We start from the raw sequence: 24619 nt of genomic DNA, 5'->3' as shown, positions 1-24619 counted from the left end.
TCTTGACAAACACTTCAAAAGAGGTGATTTAAAGGAAAACAACTTCTAACTATCTTAGTCTCTCATGTGTACCTCTAGGACATGACAAGGAGTGGCCCAAAATTGTGTTTGTCCCAATATTTCCATCTTTGTGTTGGGGACCTGGAAAGGCTTGAATCTAGATATTTGAAATGGCCTGAACATAATAGTCAAAGAAGTAGAATTAACATGATTAAGTACACATCACAAAAATCAGGTAAAATTTATCAAACTTGCAAATCTACTCCACACCTTCTAGGAAGGGAATTCATTCCCTGAGCAAACATCTATTGAGCATCATGTTTCTAGATACTAGTGACCCTCAGATGAATGAGACCCTGACACTGTCTTTGGACATCGTATAACCCACTTTTTATATGCATAAATTGGGATTCTCAAACATTTGCTGATTAGTAAAGTTTTCATAATGGTATCTTTAGCAATTGATCCTATTTTGTCTGGGCTGTATTATTATCTGTAAAGCATTGTTGGTGTATGCAATGATTTGAATATTTTGTTTGAACCTAGTTTACAAAAGTGAGTGGAAGGCAGAAAAATAAAAATGCTAATACTTATGGCTGAGTAATGAAAGATAGAAATTATTAGGGATGCTAAAAGCAGCAAATATGTGGCCTCAGTTACATTTCTATTGGACTTAGGCTGGTCGACTATTTAGTTACAAGTGCAAGAAACAAATATGCTCAAAATGCATAGATGTAGCAACAGAAAAAATAGATCCATAAAATTATGAATTGGAAAACAGCATCAAAAATGCCCCAGGAATCCAAAGGCAAAAAGAAGCTTAGTTCCATAGCTTTGTGAAGACTGATACATACAGCTCGTGGCTTGATTCCTCTATGAGGGGGAGGAAAGAGGCTGATGCTTAACTTTCTCTTGAGAAAGTCAGCATACTATGTCATGTTTTATTCCCTGCAAAATCCCCCGAAAAGAGCACCCTTTGCAAGCCCTTTCTAGCACTAAAATACATTTCTTCTGATTATTTTTTTATTAATTTTTTTTAACGTTTATTTATTTTTGAGACAGAGAGAGACAGAGCATGAACAGGGGAGGGGCAAAGAGAGAGGGAGACACAGAATCTGAAACAGGCTCCAGGCTCTGAGCTGTCAGCACAGAGCCTGACGCGGGGCTCGAACCCACGGACCATGAGATCATGACCTGAGCCCAAGTCCGACGCTTAACTGACCAAGCCACCCAGGCGCCCCTCTTCTGACTATTAAATGTCCTTTCCAATAAGCGGAGAGAAACAAAATTTGAAGCAAGACATTACTTTAGAAAATTCATTTTTGGGGCGCCTGGGTGGCGCAGTCGGTTAAGCGTCCGACTTCAGCCAGGTCACGATCTCACTGTCCGTGAGTTCGAGCCCCGCGTCGGGCTCTGGGCTGATGGCTCAGAGCCTGGAGCCTGTTTCCGATTCTGTGTCTCCCTCTCTCTCTGCCCCTTGCCCGTTCATGCTCTGTCTCTCTCTGCCCCAAAAATAAATAAACGTTGAAAAACAAAAAAAGAAAATTCATTTTTGTGTATATTTGGTATTTAATTTATGCATGAAATACTCACTCTGGTATTAGAACATTTTCAGTTTCATATAACAGAAAAATAAGTATGGCAAAACACTATGGCAGGTACTTTGAATCAACACAGTCAAAAACAAGTTTCCCTTTTCTTCACACTGCCCATCCTGAGGAGCTAGTCCTTCTCTTGAGAGAAGGCCAGACCAGGACTCTTCTAGATAATAAAAGTCTTCCGTGGGGGCACCTGGCTGGCTCAATCGGTAGAGCATGCGACTCTTGATCTCGGGGTTGTAAGTTCGAGCCCCATGTTGTGTGTAGAGGTTACTTAAAAAAAAAAACCTTAAAAAAAAAAGTCTCCCAATTATATCTAGTCATCTGAATAGTCCTATTTTGTTAATCAAAATGTTCCGTAATTTAAATGTAATAGTTTGAAGTTCAAATTCCATTTAAAGTTAAAGTTTCTCCCCTTGACAAAGTGCTTGCAGTGAAAGAGAGGTCTTAGCGTCATCTCTGTTCCCCTACTTGATGCTTCCCCTCCTCCGTCCCCACTTGCCCCCAGGCTGCCTCTGGATCCTCCAATATTAAAACAGAGAGAGGAATAAGAACTGAAGGGTAGGAAATGTCTTACCTGACTGGCACCAAGGTACTTTGGCATTGGTTTCCTCTGGCTGTGGCAAATGTTTAAAGCTGTCTTTTTCTGGTGGATGTTCAAAGCTGACTATTCTTCTTGTGGGTGGTTTCATGGGTACTTTGGAGGCTCCCACATTGAACTGCCTGTACTGTGGGTGAAACATTTACCTCCCGCTGGTCACTTCTATTTCCTCCCACAGCAGTGGGAATCAGGTGAACCAGCCCTTTGTTGGGGTCACTTCATCTTTTTGAGTAGGACTCTTGAGTGAAATCTGAAATGGCTCCAGGTTGGCTGTCTTCTGCTGAGCCCACATCTAATCCACAAGAAACACTATCTTTGTCTCTGCTTTCAGCGTAAAGGCAACTGGCACTCAGTGCAAGCTGGGTTCTGTCTTTCTCTTTTTCTCTGTACTTTAGCTCCATCGCCACAGCTCTTGTCGTGCCTATCCAAGTTCATTTATTTAAATTTCATTACCACTTCGTCCACTGTATCACCAAGAGTCGTTTTTAGTACCTGTCCAAATATGGCTTCTCCAGGACTATCAGCATGATTTCCATTCTTTCTTACAAAAAAAGGGGTCAAATTATAAGCATTTTTGAGATTATAAACTTATATGATAATTATTATTTTATATGTTATTATTATATATATAAACAAGTTTCTGTAACTATCATTCTTTCATTCCTATAAAAGGAGCTGGAAAGCCTGGCACAGAGCTCTCTGCTAATGAATGAACACATCAAGCCAAGGAAGAGAATACAAAACACAGTCCACTCTTAGCTCTTAAACAAATGTCCCAGAGAGGTGATGATGATAGGACAACTTTCCTTGCTACTTCCAATAGCTTGATGATAGCCCAGCCTTTTCACTGCCCCCGGCAGCTTTGCCCAAGTGCTCAGTTCTGGAAAACCATCTCCATTATAGTAATGGAGATTGCCTCTTCAACCAAAGTTTAGTGGTTCATGGGTTTCTCCATCCTGCTGGATCCCCTTCCACTAATGGGAGGAATCTGAGAGATTCCTGAGCTTGAGATAGGACCCATATACCTATTTGTGCTATGCTTGGTGTGAAGCATGAAACCGTGCATATATGGTGAGGAACCAGTTCTCTATACTGAGAGTGAAAGGCTTTGCCAAATTTTTTTTTTTTTTTGGTGGTTTTATTTTTTTATTTTATTTTTTTCTGAAATTTATTGACAAATTGGTTTCCATACAACACCCGGTGCTCATCCCAAAAGGTGCCCTCCTCAATACCCATCACCCACCCTCTCCTCCCTCCCACCCCCCATCAACCCTCAGTTTGTTCTCAGTTTTTAACAGTCTCTTATGCTTTGTCTCTCTCCCATTCTAACCTCTTTTTTTTTTTTTCCTTCCCCTCCCTCATGGGTTCCTGTTAAGTTTCTCAGGATCCACATAAGAGTGAAACCATATGGTATCTGTCTTTCTCTGTATGGCTTATTTCACTTAGCATCACACTCTCCAGTTCCATCCACGTTGCTACAAAAGGCCATATTTCATTTTTTCTCATTGCCACGTAATATTCCATTGTGTATATAAACCACAATTTCTTTATCCATTCATCAGTTGATGGACATTTAGGCTCTTTCCATAATTTGGCTATTGTTGAGAGTGCTGCTATGAGCATTGGGGTACAAGTGGCCCTATGCATCAGTGCTCCTGTATCCCTTGGATAAATTCCTAGCAGTGCTATTGCTGGGTCATAGGGTAGGTCTATTTTTAATTTTCTGAGGAACCTCCACACTGCTTTCCAGAGCAGGCTTTGCCAAATTTTAGGTGGAAGTGAAAGGTGGGGACTGGTGGCAGGTCAGAGTGGGGGTCAGTCTCATTATTTTTTTCTGACTACAAGCTCTTCACAGGATTTTCTCATGTGTGAAGTTACTGGGCACACACTTTGAAAGGTCTCACTTAGTCATGGTTATGTGCACAGATATTGGGAGTTCGAACTTGGATTTTAATCTTCATTCTCCCACAAACTAAAAGTGTTGCCTTGGACAAGCTACCTGAGCAAATTCATGGGATGAGGGATAGAAGTGCTCACTTTCACTTTTTTTGAAAAAAATTTTAAAAAATGTTTTATTTACTTTTGAGAGAGAGAGGCAGAGTATGAGCAGGGGAGGGACAGAGAGAGAGGGAGACACAGAATCCAAAGAAGGCTCCAGGCTCTGAGCTGTCAGCACAGAGCCCGATGTGGGGCTCAAACTCATGAACTGTGAGATCGTGACCTGAGCTGAAGTCGGACGCTTAACCAACTGAGCCACCCAAGTGCCCCTACTTACTTTCATTTCTTAAAACATCTGAAAATCTGTTGAAAACAGAGTCTGGAGCCCATGGCTATCTTATCTTATGTAGACAGGATTATCTGGCCAGGGAGAACCCCCTACTCTATTTTTATGGAGTTGCCATGCCCCTAGAGTTACCAACAACTCAAGATGAGTCTTCCAGAAAGGAGACTGAATCAGTAATCAAAAAACTCCCAACAAACAAAACTCCAGGACCAGATGGCTTCACAGGCAAATTCTACCAAGCATTTAAAGAACAGTTAATACCTATTCTTCTCAAACTATTCCAAAAAATAGAAGAGGAAGGAAAACTTCCAAATTCATTCTATGAGGTCAATATTACCCTGATACCAAAACCCAAAAAGACACCACCAAAAAAGAGAACTACAGGTTAGTATTTTTGATAAACATAGATGCAAAAATCCTCAACAAAATACTGGCAAACAGAATCCAAGAGTAGATTAAACAAATCACTCACCATGATCAAGCAGGATTTACTTCCTGCATGCAAGGGTGGTTCAGTATTCATAAATTAATCAATGTGATACATTGCATCAATAAGAGAAAGGATAGGGGCACCTGGGTGGTTCAGTCAGTTAAGCATCTGGCTCTTGATTTTGGCTCAGGTCATGATCTCATAGTTCATGAGATTAAGCCCCCTCGTCAGGCTCTGAGCACACAGAGCCTGCTTGGGATTCTCTCTTTCCCTCTCTCTCTGCCCCTCCCCCTCCACACTCTATCTTTCTCAAAATGAATAAATAGCCTTTTTTAAAAAAGAGGAAAAGGATAGGGGCGCCTGGGTGGCTCAGTTGGTTGGGCGTCTGACTTCAGCTCAGGTCACGGTCTCGCAGTCTGTCAGTTCGAGCCCCACGTCGGGCTCTGGGCTGATGGCTCAGAGCCTGGAGCCTGCTTCCCATTCTGTGTCTCCCTCTCTCTCTGCCCCTCCCCCATTCATGCTTTGTCTCTCTCTGTCCCAAAAATAAATAAACATTAAAAAAAACCCAAAAACTTAAAAAAAAAAAAGAGGAAAAGGATAACAAAAATCATATGATCATTTTAGTAGATGCAGATAAAGCATTTGACAAAGCAAAACATCCATTCATGATAAAAGCCTTCAACAAAGTAGGTTTAGAGGGAACATACCTCAACATAATAAAGGCCATATATGAAAAACCCACAGTGAACGTCATACTCAATGGGAAAAAAACTGAGAGCTTTCTCCCTAAAGTCAGGAACAAGACAAAGACATCTATTCTCACCACTTATTATTTAACATAGTGCTGGAAGTCTTCACCACAGCAATCAGACAACAAAAAGAAATGAAAGGCATTCAAATCGGCAAGGAAGAAGTAAAATTTTCATTATTTGCAGATGACATGATACTCTGTGTAGAAACCCCTAAAGACTCCACTAAAAAACTACTAGAACTGGTAAATGAATTCAGTAAAATTGCAGGATACAAAATCAATGTGCAGAAATCTGTTGCATTTCTTTTTTTAAAATGTTTATCTTTTTAAACCTTTTTATCCTTTTATACTTAAAAAAATTTTTTTAAATAATTTAATCCAAATTGGTCAGCATATAGTGCAACAATGATTTCAGGAGTAGATTCCTTAGTGCCCCTTACCCATTTAGCCTATCCCCCCTCCCACAACCCCTCCAGTAACCCTCAGTTTGTTCTCCATATTTATGAGTCTCTTCCGTTTTGTCCCCCTCCCTGTTTTTAGAATATTTTTGTTTCCCTTCCTTTATGTTCATCTGTTTGTCTCTTAAAATCCTCATATAAGTGAAGTCATATGATATTTGTCTTTCTCCGACTGACTAATTTTACTTAGCATAATACCCTCCAGTTCCATCCACGTAGTTGCAAATGGCAAGATTTCATTCTTTTTGATTGCCAAGTAATACTCCATTCTGTATATATATATATATATATATATATATATATACCACATCTTATTTGTTCATGCATCCATCAATGGACATTTGAGCTCTTTCCATACTTTGGCTATTGTTGATAGTGCTGCTATAAACATGGGGGTGCATGTGTCCTTTCAAAACAGCACAACTGTAACCCATGGATAAATACCTAGTAGTAAAATTTCTGGGTCATAGGGTAGCTTTATTTTTAACTTTTTGAGGAACCTCCATACTGTTTTCCAGAGTGGCTGCACCAGTTTGCATTCCCACCAGCAGTGCAAAAGAGATCGTCTTTCTCCACATCCTCGCCAACATCTGTTGTTGCCTGAGTTGTTAATGTTAGCCATTCTGACAGGTGTAAGGTGGTATCTCATTGTGGTTTTGATTTGTATTTCCCTGATGATGAGTGAAGTTGAGCATTTTTGCATGTGTCGGTCGGCCATCTGGATGTCTTCTTTGGAGAAGTGTCTATTCGTGTCTTTTGCCGATTTCTTCACTGGATTATTTGTTTTTTGGGTGTTGAGTTTGATAAGTTCTTCATAGATTTTGAATACTAACCCTTTATCTGATATGTCATTTTCAAATATCTTCTCCCATTCTTTTGGTTGCCTTTTAGTTTTGCTGATTGTTTCCTTTGCTGTGCAGAAGCTTTTTATTTTGATGAGGTCCCAATAGTTCATTTTTGCTTTTGTTTCCTTTGCCTCCAGAGAAGTTGCTGCAGCCCAGAGCAAAGAGGTTTTTGCCTGTTTTTTCCTCAAGGATTTTGATGGCTTCCCGTCTTACATTGAGATCTTTCATCCATTTTGAGTTTATTTTTGTGTATGGTGTAAGAAAGTGGTCCAGGTTCATTCTTCTGCATGTCGTTGTCCAGTTTTCCCAGCACCACTTGCTGAAGAGACTGTCTTTATTCCATTGGATATTCTTTCCTGCTTTGTCAAAGATTAGTTGGCCATAGGTTTGTGGGTCCATTTCTGGGTTCTCTATTCTGTTCCATTGATCTGAGTGTCTGTTCTTGTGCCAGTACCATACCGTCTTGATGATTACAGCCTTGTAATATAGCTTAAAGTCTGGGATTGTGATGCCTCCAGCTTTGGTTTTCTTTTTCAAGATTGCTTTGGCTATTCGGGGTCTTTTCTGGTTCCATATAAATTTTAGGATTATTTGTTCTAGCTCTGTGAAGAATGCTGGTGTTATTTTGATAGGGCTGTTGCGTTTCTATACATTAGTAAGGAAGAAGCAGGAGAAATTAAGACAACAATCCCATTTACAACCGCGCCAAAAATAATAAGATGCCTAGGAATAAGCCTAACCAAACAGATAAAAGACCTATACTCTGAAAACTATAGGACACTTATGAAAGAAATTGAAGATGAAAAGAAGTTTTCCAAAGAAATGGAAAAACATTCCATGCACATTGATTGGAAGAAAAATATTGTTAAAAGGTCTATACTACCCAAAGAAATCTACACATTTAATGCAATCACTATCAAAAAACCAATAGCAAGGGTACCTGGGTGGCTCGGCTGGTTAAGTGTCTGACTCTTGATTTCAGCTCAGATCATGATCTCATGGTCCTGAGATCAGTCCCTGCATCAGGCTCCACATTGTGCATGGAGCCTGCTTGGAAGTCCCTCTCCCTCTCTCTCTCTCTCTCCCTCTGCCCCTCTTCTGCTCTCCCTCTCTCAAAATAAAATAAATAACTAAAATTGCTTTAAAAATAACAAAAAAAAAAACCCACAAAATACCAACAGCATTTTTCACGTAACTAGAATAAAAAAATCCTGTAATTTATACAGAACCACAAAAGACCCCAAATAGCCAAAGCCATTTGAAAAAGAAATCTTGCAAAAGAAAAACAAAGCTGGAGATACCATAATTCCAGATTTCAAGTTATATTATAAAGCTGTAGTAATAAAAACAGTGTAGCACTGGCACAAAAATAGACACATAGCTAAATGAAACAGAATAGGAAACCCAGAAATAAACCCACAATTATATGGTCAGTTAATCTTCAACAAAGCAGGAAAGAATATCCAATAGGAAAAAGTCTCTTCAACACCTGGTGTTGGAAAAACTGGTCAACTACATGCAAAAGAATAAAACCGGATCACTTTTTTATACCATACACAAAAATAAATTAAAAATGGATTAAAGACCTAAATGTGAGACAGGAAATCATAAATATCCTAGAAGAGAGCAGAAGTAATAATGTCTCTGACATTGGCCATAGCAACTCTTTTCTAGATATGTTTCCAAAGGCAAGGGAAATAAAAGCAAAAATAAACTATTGGGACAAAATTTAAAAAAAAAAAAAAAAGCTCTGCACAGAGAAGAAAACAACCAACAAAACTAAAAGGCAACCTACTGAATGGGAGAAGATATTTGCAAATGACATATCTGATGAGGGGTTGTATCCAAAATATATAAAGAACTTACACCAACCAACACCCAAAAAAATAAATAATCCAATTAAAAATGGGTAGAAGACATGAACAGATATTTCTATGAAGAAGACATCCAATTGGGGGCACCTAGCCAGCGCAGTTTCTTGATCTCTGGGTGGTGAGTTTAAGCCCCACATGGGGTGTAGAGATTACTTAACTAAATAAAACTTAAAAAATATATAGCCAGTAGATACATGAAAAGATGCTCAACATCACTCATGATCAGGGAAATACAAATCAAAACTACAATGAGACACCACTTCACACCTGTCAGAATGGCTAAAGTCAAAAACACAAAGGGTTCCTTGGTGGCTCAGTTGGTTAAGTATCCTACTCTTGATTTTAGCTCAGGTCATGATCTCGTGGTTTGTTAAGACTGAGCCCTGAGTTGGGCTCTGCATTGATAGCACAGGGCCTCCTTGAGATTCTCTCTTCCTCTCTCTCTCTTTCTCTCTCTCTCTCTCTCTCTCCACCTCTCTCTCTCTCTCTCAAAATAAAGAAAATAAACTTTAAAAAAAACACAAGAAACGAGTGTTTGCAAGGATGTGGAGAAAAAGGAACCTCTCACACTGCTGGTGGGAATATAAAATGGGGCAGCCACTGTGGAAAGCAGTAGGGAGTTTCCTCAAAAAGTTAAAAACTAAGGGGGCGCCTGGGTGGCTCAGTCGGTTGAGCGTCTGACTTCGGCTCAGGTCATGATCTCGCGGTCTGTGAGTTTGAGCCCCGCGTTGGGCTCTGTGCTGACAGCTCAGAGCCTGGAGCCTGCTTCGGATTCTGTGTCTTCCTCTCTCTCTGCCCCTCCCCCACTCATGCTCTGTCTCTCTCTCTGTCAAAAATAAACATTAAAAAGAAAAAATTTTAAAAAAAAGTTAAAAACTAAGAACTACCCTATGATCTATTAATCACACTACTGGGTATTTACCCCCAAAATACAAACACACTAATTCAAAGGGGTATATGCACCCCTATGTTTATTGCAGCATTATTTACAATAGCCAAATTATGGAAGCAGCCCAAGATATGTGGAATTTAAGAAACAAAACAAATAGCAAAGAGAAAAAGAGACAAAGAAAGGGAGGGAAAGGGACAAACCAGGAAAGAGACTCTTAGCCACAAAGAACAAACTGATGGTCACCAGAGGGGAGGTGGGTGAGGGGATGGGTGAAATAGGTGATGGGGATTAAGGAGTGCATTTGTCATGATGAGCACTGGGTGATGTACGAAATAGTGGAATCACTCCATTGTACACCTAAAACCTGAAACTAATATGACACTGTACATTGGCTAAACTGGTATTAAAATAAAATAAATTGGGATGTCTGGGTGGCCCAGTTGGTTAAGCATCCGACTTTGGCCCAGGTCATGATCTTGTGGTTTGTGAGTTTGAGCCCTGCTTCGGGCTCTGTGCTAACAGCTCAGAGCCTGGAGCCTGCTTTGGATTCTGTGTTTCCCTCTCTCTCTCTGCCCTCCCCCGCTTGCTCTCTGTCTCTGTCTCTGTCTCTCTCTCTCAACAATAAGTAAACATTAAAAAAATAACAATAAGTAAATAAATTTTAAAAAAGAAGAAAGAGATGGGTCTGACCTGGTCTACATTTTCTCTCGGCTATAGCCAGAGGACCTCAGACAAGAACTCAGGCAGCCAGCCCCCTGTTTTAAAGTGGAAGGACAGCAGACACTGCAGGTTTCAAGTAGGAATTTCAAAAGACCCAGGGACAGCCACATAGCTGGGTACCCAGCAGATGTAGGAACGAAAGGGAAGAATCCCTAAAATCCTCAACCGAAGTACTTTGGGGACTGTTACTCCAGTATGACACCACTAATCTGATGGCCTCTCCCCTCACGCTCACTTCTGACACCAGTCCTGCTCTTTCCAATTTAAACAGCACCCTTGAGCTGGCAGCGATCCACCCTGGTTGCAACACCCTGTACACACTGCATGCGTAACTGGGGCCCAGCCCCTGCTTCCTGAAACAGTCAACTGACAGTCACCTGAAATAGGGAGTCGTGGCTAAAATTCTGAAACAGAAAAACACATGGCCGTGAACAACGCTACTCGCTGGTGATGAATGATTTACTTCCTTACCTACAATTTAATCCCTTGAATATGCCTCTCAAGACATCTGGCTTACAAATAAATAAATAATAAAGCACATAAGAAAGCTAAAGAGCTCATATACCCTTTTTCTGCTTTGCCATCTCATGGTTCATGTTAGCTCTGTCTAGTTCTGGGCATCACATGATACAACACCCCTACCTATGCTTGGCTCTTCAATGAACAGGCCAATCTTTCCCAGAAGTCCCCAGGCAGACTTACCTTAATGTCTTGCTGACCAGAAATGTATAAGGTGACCTTTTCATTTCTACACCATTCAGTAGCAGGGAGATAAACACGAGGCAGCATGAAAGAGGGTGATTTACAAGGGCAAACATGGGGTTCTATTAGAAAGGGAAGAGAGAGAACCATGTTGAGTAAACAATACCAATGTCTACTCATCCACTGAAAATCTGCAGGCTCCTCTGTGCTACTTAATTAAGTAGCTACTTAATTAAGGCCAACTTAATTTTCTGCTGCCTTACTTACTCAGGCCGACATACTGAACAGTCAGATTTTGCTGAAAGAAAGGTGATCTTTGTGCCATACTAGCATTACCTTTAATTATTTATTTATTTATTTTTGGGTCTCTTTCACTTAGATACTTTCCCTCTTCCATTGCTTTTTTTGACAATAACCCTGGGCTCTCTTTTCTTCCCCATTGAGAAGACCTTTATTCTTTCATCCCATCACACCTCTTAGGTGTATTAGGCTACATGGGATTACAATGAACTTATGTTATTGACCCATAAATAAAACTTTATGAACTTCCTAATCAAATGGGTTAGAAATGTTATAATGGCATTTCGAAAACATATCCATAAAACTCTAAGAATATTCCACCAAAAAAAGAGGATTCTGTGGTCACATAAGTTTGGGCAATGTTGCATATGCTTTCTTTCCTTCTCCGATTGATTATAGACTCAGAAGGTCTGAGAAGTCTTGCAGTTAATAAATTAACTCAGAATTAGTTCTGAAATCAAACTGCCTATGTTCCAATCTGGTTTCTACCACCTTCTAGGTTGTGTAAGTGCTGTAAGCCTCTGTTGCGTCATTTGAGAAAAGAGGAGTCTGATGGTATTATTTAACGGGGGTTACTGTCAGAAGTTAAGATAATCCATGAGAAGCTGTCAGCACAGCTTTTTCTCTTTAACAAATATTTAGTGACTACCTACTATGCACCACAGTCCCAGGTCTCATGGAGCCTGCAATCTAATGGAAGAGCAAGAGGACAGACAAGAAACAAGTAAATAAACAATAATTTCAGGTAGTGACAAGTACTATGAGTAAAATAAAATGTGGTGATGTTATATAATAACTAGGGGGGGCAGCTGGGTGGCTTAGTCAGTTGAGTGTCCAACTCTTGATGTTGGCTCAGGTCATGATCCCAGGGTTGTGGGATCGAGCCCTGCATCCAGTCTCTGTGCTGAGCTTAGAGCCTGCTTAAGATTCTCTCTCTCCCTCTCTCTCTCTCTCTCTGTCCCCATCCCCTGCTTGTGCTCTCACTCTCTCTCTCTAAAAGAAAAAAAAAATAACTAGGATGGAAATGGCTGGTTAGGATGGGAAGATTGGAGACCGCATTTCTGAGGAGGGCACTTTATCTGAGACCCAAGATAGAATGACACAGGAGTTATCTCTCCACTCATTCAGTCATTCATTCAACAAATGTTTATTGAGTACTTACCATATATGGCAGGACTGTTTTAGGCACAGAAGAATAAACAAAATTAGGTAAGAACCCCTGTCCTAACAGAGTTCATATTCCAGAGTGGGAAGACAAAAATAAAAAGGAAAATATATAGTGCACCAAAATGGTATTAAGTGCCATGGGGAAAAGCAGGGGGAGACTATCTAATTTTATTTTATTATTTTTTAAATCCTTTAAAAATTTTTAAAAATAATTTTTAAATTTTATTTTTATTTTTAGAGAGTGATAGATTGAGAGAGCACAAACAGGGGAGAGGAGCAGAGGGAGAGAGAGAGAATCCCAAGCAGTTTCCACACTTGGCATGGCACCCTATGCTTGATCCCAACCCCAAGAGTTGGAAACCAACTGAGTGGAAAGCAAGAGTTGGATGCCCAACCAAATGAGTCACTCAGGCGCCCCTTTGTAAATTTTCTAAAAATGTTTATTTATTTTGAGAGAGGGAGAGAGTGTATGTGTGAGCAGGTGCGAGTAGGGGGAGAGGCAAAGAGAGAGGAGAGAGAGGATCCCAAACAGGCTCTGCACTAGCAGTGCAGAGCCTAATGTAGGGCTCCATCTCATGAACCACAACATCATGACCTGAGCCAAAATCAAGAGTCAGATGCTTAACCAATGAGCCATCCAGGTGCCCCAAAACTATCTAATTTTAAACTTTACAGTTTAAATAGGGTTGCAGGCATCCCTCATTGAAAAGGTGACACATACCCAATGAAAGACCTGATAAAGATGAGGAAGTAAGTCTTATAGAAACCTAGAGGAAGATAATTCTAGGCTAAAAGAAGTGGCAAATGCAAAAGCCCTGGAGCTAGAGCACGCAAGCCTGATATATTCAGAGAAGAACAAGGGGAGAGAATGCTCAAAGGAGAGTAAGTAAACAGAGAGTGGTAAGAAAGTGCCAGATCATGGAAGGATAAGCAAAGGTCTGGAGGAAAATTCTTCCAGGCAGATGGAATAACAAGTGCAAAGGCCCCGGATCAGGACCGAGGTTGGCCTATCTGAGGAAGAGAAAAATGGCTGAAAACTAGAGTCTACTAAGCAAAAGGAAGAGTTGAGCTCCAAGATGTCATCTGAGTCAGATCACGTAGAGCCTTATGTTATAATGACAGGCCAGTGTGTGAAATGTATATCTCTATATGTTTTTCTAAAGACATTGAAAAAATAGCTATAACTATTGTTGGTATTCATGAGACATTATTCTGTGGCACAGATTGCAAAATGCTGCCTTAGGGCCAATTTTAACTAACCCTCTTCCTCACCCCCCATATCAATCAATCCCCAAGTGCTATGAATCACACCACAGTAGGACCATTGCAGGAACTTGCGAACAGGTCTCCCCAAACTCCACTTTTCTATTTCTTGGGTTGCAGAAGGATCAAATCACTCCTCTCCTCAAAAATTTCCTGATTTTTTTACTTGCACAATCAAGTTCATGCTCAGGAAGTAGAAAGGATTTCAAGGTCTCCCTCTAGGTGTCCCTCCACAGGTTCCTGTTAAAGGAGAGGGCTGGACAAATTGTGCTCTAAGCATACATGCATGATCAGAGCCCTACCATTAGTTCACGCCATTCCCTCAGCCTGTGCTCCCCTTGCTTGCTTTCATTGCTTGTTGGAAGTCTTCTCTTCCTTCAAAGTCAGCAGAGTTGATGCTCCTTTGAAGTTGGGCTTGATATTCGCAGGCAGAGTCAGTCCTCATTCTTCCAGCCATGTATCCATCCATGTTACATGTGTCTCAGTTTGCTGTGTTTGCCTTTCTATAGACGTAGTTGTTATCACGTCTCTTATTCCCATTACATTGCAAGCACATTGGAAGCAAGGGCTTTATTTTTGTCATGTTTCTTAGAATTAGTGCCTAAGACAATTGCTAGCACGGAGCAGGTGCTCAATAAGTTGCTGCTGAAATAAAATTTTAGAGACAAGACTGCGACAAACAGCTTTACATAAAGCACTGGGACACAAAGAGAGTAATATTATAGTCATGCTGTCAAGGAATTTATAAATCAATAATGGTAGCTACCATTGACAGAGTCCTAGCTACAGCACAGGCACCATCCCTATAGCATGACTGGGCCTGTACGCTATTTAATACTTATAACAGCCCAATGAGGCAGGTATTGTGACCCCCCCCCCCGCCAGTTTACAGAATGAAGTTAAGTCACTCGTCCAAGTTCACAGAGTAAGCAACAGTATTTAGTTTTACGTCCCTCCAGCTTCCAAGCTTTTGCTCTTTTTTACTATCTGTTGTAGCAATTGCGAATCTATCCTGGAGAATAAGTAGGTCTTTCAGGGGAAGGGAATTTTTTTTTTCACAAAGGATTCATTAAATAGAAGCATGGAAGAATGAAGAAGCCAAATAGGGAATGGAAAAGCAACTCAAAGATTTAGCAAAACCAAGAGGCTTCTCCCCTTGTTGCACAGGTGACACTGGGAGAAGACAGTGTTACCAGAGCCCAGAAACCTGGGCTGTCAGGCAGAGGAAGCCAGAAACACTGGTGAAACTGTCCAAGGGAGAGCTGGGGCCAGGTAGGGAGAGGCTGTCCGGTGGGACCCTGCCAGATTCCACAGAAAGCAGGGAAAGAGTGAGGAATACTCTGGCTTCTCCCTTCTGTTTCCAAGCCTCGATGGTGTGTCCCATGGCCTTAACTATCAAGAGCTCATGGGAGGCAATACAAGAGCAGAGCACAAAAGGGTGGGGTTGGATCGAGACCAGCACAAGCATGCTACCTCTCTACCTGAGACGAAAGGACCAGGAAATGACATAGTACTCAATTTAGAGTTAGGAAGAATGGCAAAAATATTAAGCAAGTTCAGAAGAAGGGGAGATTTGTGGTAGCTGCAGTAGTGAGGGAGAGACTCCACATACCTTTAAGTCAAGAAAAGAGAGTGGGTGTTTCTGGTAGAAAGAACATCTAGATATTTTCCTGCAGGTAAAGACTACTACTCATTGTTCTTAAAAGTCTTTCTACTCAGGAGAGAAAATGGAATATCTATGATAGAGGCACACAAAATAAAGAATAAAGAAAAGTAAACACACGCACACTATCCAAGCTCAGGAAGCAAAGCATCATTATCTGCAATTAGAAAAAATTTTTTGTGGTTAAATAAATATATATTTACAATATATACAAATGCGTGCATACAATAAAATATGCCATTATGACCATTTTTTAAGTTTTATTTATTTATTTTTAGTAATCGCTATACCCAACATGGGGCTCAAACTCATGACCCCACTATCAAGGGTTGCACACTCTTCCGACTGAGCCAGACAGGTGCCCTCATTATAACCATTTTTAAGTGTATAATTCAGTGGCATTAGTTACATTCACAATGTTGTGCCCCGTCACCCCATCATTACTCCTTCTGACACTTTTCATCACCCCAAAGAAACTCAGTTACCATTGAGCTATAACTTTCTATCCTCTCCTCCCTAATCACACTGGTATCAATTTACTTTAAATTTTTTTTAAAAAATAAGATGAATTAATGAATGATTAGCAGAATGTTAATAGATACATAGGCATGCAGTAATAAAATGTTACCAGATGGAGAGACATGTATAATATAACAGGGAAATCTAAGTGGTGGGTATATAGGGGTCAACTTTCTCATATGTTTGAAATTTTTCTCAGTAACATGTGGGGGAAATTCTACCCTTAGGCACCAGCCACAGAGATTTTGACTTAACTGGACCTGGACATTAGAATTTTTAAAAAGCTCTCTGGATGATGCCAGGGCGTGACCAGGATTGAGGACCACTGCATTAAAGTATGCCATGGGATGATAGAGTAAGAGTGGGTACAACAGGGCAAGGGGTAAGCAAGAGGGGTGCAAAGGCAAGGAGGCCTCCAGGCTGGGCTCTGTGCACTTTCTGTGGCTGGACAGGCAGATGGCCCAGCTACCTGTCAAGGAGGCAAGAAGCTACTACCTAGCAGGTAACTGAGAATGCGGAATTGGCCAGGGTTCTCTGAAGTTCTAAAATGAGAATAAGAAGTTTATACTTAATTTAAGCATTTAATTTGGCATGATTCATCCTTGGAAATGTTTCCTATAGCTTTTAAAAAGAGTGTCAGGGGCACCTGGATGGTACAGTCGGTTGAGTGTCTGACTCTTGATTTCGGCTCAGGTCATGATCTCATGGTTCACGGGTTCGAGTCCCACATTGGGCTCCATGCTGACATTGCAGAGCCTGCTTGGGATTCTCTTCCTTTCCCTCTCTCTCGGGTCCTCCCCCACTCATGCTCATGCTCTCTCTCTCTCTCTCTCTCTCTCTAAAAAATAAATACACTTAAAAAAATTTTTTTAATAAAAAGTGTCTATTTTTTCAGAATGACAGTTTTATCATATTAGCTCCCTTTCATCTTGAAAACGGTTCAAGATCCACTTTTGACATGTATATACATACATTTTCATGTTTTTCTAACTCATCTTAAAACCATTTTGGGGGGGATGAAGAGATGGGCCTGTTGGAGCAGAAAGAAAATATTGTAACCTGGGTGGCAATGGGCTCATGTGTCAGCTAGGAGAGAACAAGCGAAAGGTAGGCCTGGGTAAAGCACGGGCCGGCAGTCAAGGTTAGCTGTCAGGCTTGGAAATTCGACAATGCAAAGAAGCATCTGCAACCCAACCAGTAAAATTGGTGACTGATGCTCCCCAGAGAAGTGATATCTATCCTGCCCAATCAAGATATAGGACACTACTCTGCTGTAAGTGCAAATATCCTCTGTAACCCTTCTTCCGCCCTCAGCTATTTTAAACTTTTACTCTGAGGGTTATGGTGGTTTGTAAGGTTGTTTGTTCCTGCAGTAAATGATCCCAGTTCGTTTAACCATGTGAAAGGAGACAGGAACATTAACATCTGATCCCTTGTCATGGGACCCTCACCTGGCTCAGTGCAAATGCCAGCTGGAAGCAGAACAGGGCCCAAGGGCAGAGGCAGAATGGCACATGAGGAAGAGGACCAAAGGTCAGCCACAGAGTAGCTGTATCACAGGTGAGATCTAAGGGGAAACTGCTGAACTAAAAGCAGGAAGCAAACAGAAGTTCGGGAGCCAGAGGAATGCATGAGCACACATCAGGAAGGGGGTATGAAGATAGGAAGGGAATCGGGAGTGTTGTCTATGAATGAAGCTCGCTCTTGGGGGCTCCTGGGGGCTCTCCCTGGAGAGCTGGGGGTGAGCAGGAAGGATTTAAGAAGTATGTATTATCACATAGCCTATTAATTGAGGCTCGTTTTGATGACCCTGAGCCTTCCAGAAGAGGCTAAATGTGGTATTTCCCATTTTGAAAGCAAGGGAAGTATATAAAACATTTTAGAAAAGTAATTTAAAAACATTTAAAAAAAATAGTAAGAGGTCCTTTTATGCTAGAAAGGCTAACCTTCAGCTGCCAGGAAAATTCACGTATGTGTAATCCCACATTACCCCCATAAATCTAGGTAGCTGTGGCAGCAATTCAGAGAAGTAGAGGCATAGCTTTTTAAATTTGGATGTCTCCTTTCTCCCAGTTAGACTGACAGCTCTTTTCCTTTCTCCCTCCTTTTTGAGTTGTAAGGTGTATTAACATTCTTGTAGAGCTTTGATCTAATTTAGAAATTTTGGAAACTTTCAAGGAAGGACTCCAATGGGCTGGCATAAACCATGTGTTTGTTTGGTATGTCCAGAGGGCTGTGACACTGTAATTGGTCCCCCTGCGTACCATCATTGAGGGGTAGGAGGGAGAAGGAGTGGAAGTGGGAGTGGGGGTGGGAGGACAGAGCCCTGAGGCCATATGGAGTAGCAAAGTAGTCCCCCAAAGGAAAGAGGCTACTGTTTTCAGAAAGAGGAGTGTGGGAAAGAATGCTCTGCAGATATCTACCACAATCTATCAAGTTTACACAGGTAATGAGTGAAATAGAGACCTGAACCTATGTTCGTCTACCTCTAAATTTTTTTTTTCTCCCACTGATGTGTCTCCTTTGCTAGGGGAAAACATTTTCAGTTGCTGCCAGACTCCTGGTATTCCACTGTGTCTGCCCTCTCTCTCCTACCCTGCTTTTACCCCCAGCCTGGAGTCCGCTTGGGTGGAAATGCAGCATATAATGGGCCCAGAGTTAATCATCTGCAGGTTTCCCCTGATAAGTCACAGTATGTTTGCTGCGCTCCTTCCAAGAGTCAACAGCAGCTGTGGGGATGTGCCTAGAGTGGCCTATGGCATTCAGAGCACTGGCCCCGATGGGAGGCAGTGTGCTGGGGAGCCTATCTGAACACCACCATCTGGAATGCCTCTGTTGCCCTGAAGGCACTTGTCTGCATCCCCAATGGACACAGCTTAGAGATGCCAAAAATGGAGCCAAGTTCACTGGATGTGCAAATGGCCTGACGTCAGTGGAATTTGCTCATAATTTAGGCCTCATGTGTGATGCACTGTCTGAACTCAAAGATCTGTCAAAATAATCAGGGAGAAAGAGGACGAAGGAAGAAGACAAAGTGGAGGAAAAGGAGGAGGAAGCAGGCAAAGGTAGATGAGAAGAAGAGGAGGAAATCAGGACATGGCTGGGAGCTGTGGCAGGACAGGTTCAGCTTTGGACTCCTGGGGCCAATGGTCCCTGTAAGTTTGTTGAAAGCAGCAGTGCCAAATAAAACATGGCCTTTTAAAGCACGGAATTACGTGAGAGCAGAGCTGTTAAAATCCATGTAGCAAAAATCCAGCTGGGCTTGGCCAGTGCCGCAAAGTACAAAATGATGATCAGTTGTTCTGCCAAGACCCACGGTTCCTCAGACGTGGTGGCCTGAGCAGAGTTTTTAGGATATATGTCCAGATCGCCATTCTTTAAAACAAGGAACTTGCTATTAAGAAATAGACATCTGTTGTTTTTGCTTGCCCTGTGTCCAGAGGTGAATTTATTGGGAAGCTCACAAAGTTTAAGCTTCAGAGCCCTTCACTTGCATGGGTCCCTATAAGTGCCGGGAGATTCTAGGAGTTACAGAGTGTTCTAGATGGGGCGAGGAAACTACATGACAGGAAGCTTTTTTATAGATAAGCATTTCTGATAAATACCCTAAGTGGACCTCAAAAGAAAAGAACCCAAATCTCCCAGATTCCAGAATGATTAGATATTTATCCAGCTGTGCTCCAGGGACAAGGAAAGCATAGGGTCTCCCTGCTACTCCACCAGCTTAACTCTCTTCCCCGACTCTCCAAGATTCCAATAATTTGTTGTGGTTTATTTTCTCAGTCTAAATAAAATTCATTTTCAGATGTATTTTTTAATTTGTAATTTTATGCTAATTTTATTAAAGAGAGCCCAAAGTACAAAGCTTCAGGTTCCACAAAAATCCAAATCTGTCCCAATATGCCTCTACTGGTTTTCATCTGGTAACCACACCCTACTTTGCCTTTGTGGAAAGGCCCTTCTGCTCACTCAGGGGTAGGTCCATGGCCTAGGTCTCACCAAACAGAGAGACAGAGATTGGTTGAGGAATAAGCATGGGATACAATTTAGGCCAAGAGGAATTGGAGCTAGAATGCTTGCTGGATGTTTCTACCATGGTTGTTCCTTTGTGAGAACACAAGTCTGACATTGCCAACAGCCATTCTGCTTCTACTAGAAGAACCTGCCTGAGAATAAAATTAGATAAGAAAGAAGAGCTGGGAGATGAAAAGATCTTAGCCAAGTGCTAATCATGTGACTTTGTGCTCCTGAAACCAACTGTACTGAAGCTAGTGTACAAGGCCTCTGGGCTTTCCAGATAGACCAGTCAGGAAAGCCTTCTTTTTCGCTTAAGCTAGTTTGAGCTGGGTTTCAGTAATTTGCAACTGAAAGAGTCTTAACTAGTACAGGTTCCAACATGTGAGAAAAGGATAACTATTATTATTTCTGTTCATAAGGTCGCACTTTGGTGTATTTGCCTCTTCTTCCCCCAGCTTTATTGAGATGTAACTCACACATAACACTGTATAACTTTAAGGTGTACAATTTGATGCTTTGATAAAATTCCTTTTGTATTTGCCTCTTAATAGTTGTAATAATACGGGCGCCTGGGTGGCGCAGTCGGTTAAGCGTCCGACTTCAGCCAGGTCACGATCTCGCGGTCCGTGAGTTCGAGCCCCGCGTCGGGCTCTGGGCTGATGGCTCAGAGCCTGGAGCCTGTTTCCGATTCTGTGTCTCCCTCTCTCTCTGCCCTTCCCCCGTTCATGCTCTGTCTCTCTCTGTCCCAAAAATAAATAGAAAACGTTGAAAAAAAAATTAAAAAAAAATAGTTGTAATAATAGGTAATGCTTATTGAATACTCTTATTAATGAAATAACCCATTGTAACTTTAAAGCAACCTTTTTATCATACCCATTTTACTAAAGAGGAAATCGAGGCACATGGAAGTCAAATAACTTGTCCAATTGGTATGCACTCTGGTTTTAGACCTTGGATTGCTAATCACTACACTGTGTTGCTTGAGCCTACTGATTCAGAGGTTACTAACATCATTTTAAGAACTCTCACACCATGACATCATTAGCTGTTGCCGGCCTATGGTTCAGATGCCCTGAATAAATGTTAGAGGTGGGCAATATGATACACTTTCCCCAGAATTGCCTAAGAGTGGCAGGTACCAAGAACATAATAAACTCTTTTATTTATTTTATTTTATTTTTTTTAATTTTTTTTTCAACGTTTATTTATTTTTGGGACAGAGAGAGACAGAGCATGAACGGGGGAAGGGCAGAGAGAGAGGGAGACACAGAATCGGAAACAGGCTCCAGGCTCTGAGCCATCAGCCCAGAGCCCGATGCGGGGCTCGAACTCACGGACCGCAAGATCGTGACCTGGCTGAAGTCGGACGCTTAACCGACTGCGCCACCCAGGCGCCCCATAAACTCTTAACCAATACATGTGTGCTGGTCAATAGGACCCAACATCATATCATTCTTTTGTTCAGGAAATTCCTAAATGGTCTCTCACATGTATTTCCCTTTGTCCTCTTTCCCTTAATTCATCCCATAACTACATAGCTCCCTGGTATCAGTACTGACATTTCTAGTTGGTAGCTCATCTGTCCTCCTCAACCCTTCAGATGTATTGTCATTGATATTGATGGGGAACCCCAACATAATTCCACTTCCACAGTCTTCATGCTGAACATGAGAAAATGGACTGAGGCCTCCCAGTCTGTCTTAAACCAATACCATTATGCTCCCAAACTGGATAACTCCATTTCCTACAATTCCGTCTTGTGCTATTCCAGACTTATTTCTAGGACTGGCTCTGTGTTCTTCTCTGCCTTTAGCTGCAGCCTGACAAGTTTACAAAGGATAAAATCCTGGGTCTCACTGTCACCAAACCAATGATCTCAGACTTGAATCCACGATCATCTAGTCCTTTCATTTTTCAGGAAACATTTATTGAGCACCTACTAGGCACCAGGGATTCAGGGATGAATGCGATACAGTTCTTTCTGAAAGCTCTCCAACTATTGAAGAGAAGTTGGATGGGACAGAGGTCAACAGTTCCCATGAACAGAGTGACTTGAAATCACAGTACAGGGAGGTGCCAACTCATGGAAAGGACTAAAGGGGCTTGTCGATGAAGAAATGCAGATGAAATGGCAGAAAAACTGGTCTTGAAGTGTTGGTAGGAATTAGCAGGCAGAGAAGAGAGAAGAGGATTCCAACCAGATGGAACAGCATGTTCAAGGCTAGAAAAGCAATAAAGGACATGCCTTGTTGGGAAATAGCAAGAATTTTGGTGTGGCAGGAGGGGACAGTCTTTCAGAGGGGGCAGTGAGAGAGGAGTCTAAAAAAGTAGATAGAGGCCAACTTTTGACAAGTCCTAGTGTGCAGTATTAAGGAATGTGGAATTCATTCATTATTCATAAGGAGCCTCTGAAAAATCTCAAGCAGACAGTGACATGATTGCATTTGTATTCAGACGGACTGCACGGACAACGGCATCACGCCCTTGCAGTAATTAAGCCCTTTTTTCCAGCCCTGCTCTTCGGATTTGAGGTTCTTTGGATTGACCCAACTCTCAGCCTCCATGATCACTACTGTTTTTAGATGTTTTTCTTTCCTTCCCCAACGCATAATTAGCATACCCTAAGGATCCCCCTTTCCCATCAGCCTGGGTTATAATATTCCCTCAGAGAAGTACTTCTCAACCATGTGTGGTTGTGTGCACTATGGGAAGGGTCTATCATTTTCATTTGGAGGACGTTTTCAAAATACGCATGCTTTTGCCATATCTTCCTCTCTTTTCCTGAAATTGTGATAGGCCTAAGTCTTGGGAAGATGGGCTGGGTTGGGTGGGGAGACCAGCATTGTGGAAGTTTATTCTTTTAAAGAATAGAGATCTGGCCATGGGAAGTCTAATCAAGATAATGTCCCTCTAAATTCCATGATTGTTATTAAAATACTACAAAATCTGCATTGATATGCTCGCTTTGGAAGCATGTATACACAATCTGCATTGATGTTTGAATAATATCAATGTAGTTGGTTGAGTGGTGGCCTCCAAAAAGATATGTCCATGTTCTAATACCCAGCTCCTTTGAATGTTACCTTATTTGGAAAACAAGCTCTTTGCAGCTGTGATTAAGTTATGGATATTGAGATAAGATCACCTTGGATTATCCTGGTGGACCATAAATCCAATGATGAGGGTCCTCATAAGAGACAGAAGAGAAGATGAGGACAACGAGGAAAGACCGTGTGAAGTCGGAGGAGGAGATTGGAGTTTTGCATCCAATAAGGCAAGGCATGTCTGGAGCCACCAGAGGTTGGAAGAGGCAAGGAAGGATTCTCGTCTAGAGCTTTCAGAAGGAGTATGGGCCTGCTGACAATCTGATTTCAGACTTCTGGCCTCCAGAATGATGAGAAAATAAATCTATTGTTTTCAGCCAACAGGTTTGTGGTAATTTGTTATGGCATCTTTAGAAAATGCACACACTCTCTGTTTAATAGGTTATGCTCAATAGTCACTTTTCAGAGAGAAGACAATTTTCTTTTTTTCTTTTTATTTCTTTTTTTTATTTTAGAGAGAGATGTGTGAGCAGGGGGGAGGGGCAGAGGGAGAGAGAAAGAATCCCAAGCAGGCTCCACACTCAGCACATGGAGCCTGATGTGGGGCTCAATCCTACCATCCTGGGATCATGACCTGAGCCGAAATCAAGAGTCAGACTCTCAACTGACTGAGCAACCTAGACACCCCAGAGAGAAGACAATTTTCAAAAGTGTCCTGTATAATGGTGTAATGTAAATAAATTTGGGCAAGGTAACTTAATCCCTTTGAGCCAGTTCTCTCACCTACAAACATGGAAATAATAGCCCTATCCTCCAGAGTGTTTAGACTATTAAACCATATAAAATAAAACTACCTAGCAGACAACTAGCAAAAAAGGCAGGTGTTCAAAGATGTATCCATTTAAGAGTAGGACCCATCACATACAGCACAGACAGACACTCTGGTGAAACCAGGCCTCCCAGGTGAGAGCAGAGCTGGTTAATGTGCAAAGTCAGGACCTATATCAGAATCTCTTTTGAATGTAACCACTTGACACCCATCTGGCGTCAGCTCCTGTTCTCACCAACTAACCACTGCCCTATCCCCCAACCTTCTCTACTTCCTGTTTACGTAGATAGCTGCTTCCTGGCCACGGGAACTGAACCGTTTCAGCCAGACTGCGTTTCCCCTGGACCTATGCCAAGAATACTTTTTTGCTCAACTCTAATTCTGCTTTCTTCTCGTCTTAGAAGCCATCACGTTGCCAAGGAGTAAATCGTTGCCCCGAGACTCCACAGTTGGTTACACAGTTGGTTCTCTTCCTGGCTATTGGATTGAATCAGATGGACATGAGAAAAAAAAAAAATCAACTATTATATAGGCATCAAGAAATCTGCCCATCCCTGCTCGCTGCAGCCCCTCAGGCATAACCCTGACCTGTTTGTGCGAAGCTGTCCTGACAAAGGCTAGTGGGACAGCAGTTGGTTGAATTCCACTAGAATGCCAGGTTG

At 41.7% G+C, this 24619-nt stretch overlaps 1 long non-coding RNA gene across 6 annotated transcripts in view; it reads right to left on the bottom strand.

Moving 5' to 3' along the window:
• The window catches only part of LOC125176658 (uncharacterized), a 43514-nt gene that overhangs the window by 5766 nt on the left and 13129 nt on the right, over nucleotides 1-24619 (bottom strand). For 3 of the 6 annotated variants that reach the window (XR_007156349.1, XR_007156352.1, XR_007156348.1), the window contains 2 exons: nucleotides 11156-11277; nucleotides 2176-2736 (listed from right to left, as the gene is read on the bottom strand). This is a non-coding gene — a long non-coding RNA (uncharacterized LOC125176658). Of the gene's footprint in view, nucleotides 1-2175; nucleotides 2741-11155; nucleotides 11278-14187; nucleotides 15783-24619 lie in introns of those variants that run through there. The other 3 variants (XR_007156351.1, XR_007156350.1, XR_007156353.1) reach the window with 3 other exon arrangements.

Source organism: Prionailurus viverrinus, chromosome D1 (genome assembly GCF_022837055.1).
Source record: "Prionailurus viverrinus isolate Anna chromosome D1, UM_Priviv_1.0, whole genome shotgun sequence".
Taxonomy (NCBI): Eukaryota; Metazoa; Chordata; class Mammalia; order Carnivora; family Felidae; genus Prionailurus; species Prionailurus viverrinus.
Note: the sequence above shows the minus strand (reverse complement) of the source record. Positions and strands in the feature narration are given on the sequence as shown.